At 46.4% G+C, this 2,944-nt stretch overlaps 1 protein-coding gene across 5 annotated transcripts in view; it reads right to left on the bottom strand.

Annotated features, from left to right (window-relative positions):
• The window catches only part of dlg4b (discs, large homolog 4b (Drosophila)), a 43,627-nt gene that overhangs the window by 21,857 nt on the left and 18,826 nt on the right, over positions 1-2,944 (bottom strand). The gene's annotated exons all lie outside the window — the stretch shown is intronic.

Below are 2,944 nucleotides of genomic sequence, written 5' to 3'. Positions count from 1 at the left end.
ATGTTCCTCGGCTGGCCTGGGAACGCCTTGGGATTCCCCCGGAGGAGCTGGCCCAAGTGGCTGGGGAGAGGGAAGTCTGGGTCTCCCTGCTTAGGCTGCTGCCCCCGCGACCCGACCCCGGATAAGCGGAAGAGGATGGATGGATGGTAATCCTCAGTGTGGGTGAGAGGGGGAATGGTTGTTTGTCTCTGTGTGTCTCTGTGATGGAATGGACACCTGTCCAGGTGTCCCCCGTCTCTCACCCAGTGACTGCTGGAGAGACACCAGCTGCCTGAGACCTGGAATGGAGGAGTGGGTAAAGATGATGGATGGGTGGATGGATGGATGGATGGGTAGATGGATGGATGGATGGATGGATGGATGGATGGATGGATGGGTGGATGGATGGATGGATGGGTGGATGGATGGATGGGTGGATGGATGGGTGGATGGATGGATGGGTGGATGGATGGATGGATGGGTGGATGGATGGATGGGTGGATGGATGGATGGATGGATGGATGGATGGATGGATAGCACACTTTGAAAAACAACAACATTTACCAAAGTTCTTCAAAGGAAGGTTAAAAACCATCAATAAAATAAACTCGAGACACCCACAAAACCAACAATAGGCTAAAACCAAACTAAAAAATGGAAACTCCACAACCTAACAGACCTGATAGATTTAAACTGAACTTAAATTAAAACCAGTGTTTCCGGCGAGATTTAAAAGACTGTAAAGACTCTGCAGTACGAATGTCAATGGACAGGTTCTGTGAGCCCGATCCCCTCTGAGCTTTAATGTAGCCCTCAGCTGAACCAAGGGCATCTTGGTGCTCTTTGTGGTTATAAAATTCAAGAACTTTAGTTAAAAGCCAAATCATTTAAAATTTTAAATCGTTAGTAAAAGAAAAAGGTCTTTAAAAGTAGTAAAATACTCGACCCAACGATGTGAAGAGTTTCCTTAGAAAGATGAGAAGGAAGGATACCTGGTGTCAGGAGTCTGGAATGCTCTGTTGTTTGTGGCTTGCTGCTTCTATGTATTCTCCAGTAGGTGGCGCAGGGTTTTCCAGGTGGTGGAGGCAGCAGGTGTTTCTGATCTGGGGCTCGTTAAAGGAGGCTTATAGGAAGCGCTCAGACTACACCTCCCTGTCAGAGTGTTAAGACGTGTGGTACGTTTTATACCTACCTGACCAAGCTGAGATACCTAGTTTGTTCATGTTACAGAGTTCTACCTTGTCTTTTGCCTCGTTCATGTGTGTTTGCTTCATTCCAGGAGAAACTGAGTTTCCTAGTCCTCAGCCACAGCTTTTTGCCGAAGAATACCTACCTTGTTGCTAAGAACCACAGAAGAACCTCTTCACCGAACCCTGTTCACCCTCCACCGCCACCTGGATGCCACGCCACTGCGGATCAGCACAAACAACCGAACATCAGATTCCAGACTCTGGCACTCCTCCAAGGCCGAGTTTGTCTACAAACCTGTAAGCCGCAGTTCTTCAGGATTATCTCATCAATTCACAGTTGAATAAACCTGGACTCTTTTTCACAGTAACACCTGGTCCCAGAGAAGCCAGCTCCCAGCTCCTGTTACATGCTCATCCCCTTTTACAATAAACATTATCACTTTAATTACCTGGTCTCCTGAGTGTGTTCTGCATGTGGGCTAGAACACTGCCCAAGATCATGACACCTTGTGGGAAATTAGAAGGTCTTAAATGAAAATTATTTCTTTTAAAACTGAGAAAGACAAACTGCTGAGTGACAGTAGGACTGATCTAAGACAGGTTGTGAATGAGGAGAGCTTAAAGCAGATATTTTTTCACTAAAAAGAAAATTTATTTTATCCTTCATTGATTCCTGGAAACCTATTTTCACCTGCCTCTGTAAATCTTCCATAGATCGTCTGCAGTTCATCTAAAGCGCAGCTGCTAAGCTTCTGACCAGGTCCTCCAAGCCTGTTACACCACTGCTGATCTCTGCTCTGACTTCCTGTTCATTACAGAACTCAGTTCAAAGTTCTGAACTTGGAGGTTAGACCTTCAGGATAGGAGGCTGACTGCTCTCCTCTTTCTGCTCCTCTGTGGAGAACCTGCAGCAGCTTCTGCTCTCGTTGTGTTTGTAGCTCGTTAAGCCTAAGGTTAGACCCGTCAGGCTAAAGTTAGATCAATCAGGCTGAAGATAGATCCTTCAACCTGAGGTTAGATCCATTCAGACTCAGTCCCTCAGCCCTCAGTCTGAGTCCTTCAGGCTGACCAGCTGTCTGCTCTCCTCTCTCTTCCTCTCTGGAGAATCTGCAGCAGCTCAGTTATGTAACACCACAGAGAGGGGAGAACACTTCACTGTGAATTAATTAAACCTCTTCCTCATTTCCCCTGACAGCTCTGTGTTTCTGCCACTCTGTGTGGATCACAGAAGGTCAGAACCACCCAGAACTCCCCTCCTTTTTGGTTATAGACTCGACCCACAGCAGGACAGAACCATGAGGTAACGGTTGTCCAGGAACCATAAACTCTGACAGATCTTCATCAGCAGATACAGCTGCTCCTCTGCAGCCAAAAACACATCTGTCTGTCTCTGATAGAATAAACCAAGAGGAAACAGAACCATCCAGAGTTTTATACATCCAGTGTTTCCACAGAGGAACCACATCTGTTGATCTGTTTCTGATTGCAGAAACAGAACCATCCAGAACTCTGTTCAACCATCAGAACCAAGGGATCTAATGGATGAGGTGAGATATGGTTTGATCAACTTCTGTTTTCTCCTTGTCTCCGATAACAGAACCACTTCTGTAGATGTGTTAGTAGACCAGATAAAACTAATCTATGGTGTTACTGGACCAGACAGAACCTCCTGCTGGTGTTATTGGACCAGACAGAACCTCCTGCTGGTGTTATTGGACCAGACAGAACCTCCTGATGGTGTTATTGGACCAGACAGAACCTCCTGATGGTGTTAT

Source organism: Kryptolebias marmoratus, linkage group LG7 (assembly GCF_001649575.2).
Source record: "Kryptolebias marmoratus isolate JLee-2015 linkage group LG7, ASM164957v2, whole genome shotgun sequence".
NCBI classification, from domain to species: Eukaryota; Metazoa; Chordata; class Actinopteri; order Cyprinodontiformes; family Rivulidae; genus Kryptolebias; species Kryptolebias marmoratus.
This window is presented reverse-complemented; position numbering and strand designations above follow the sequence as displayed.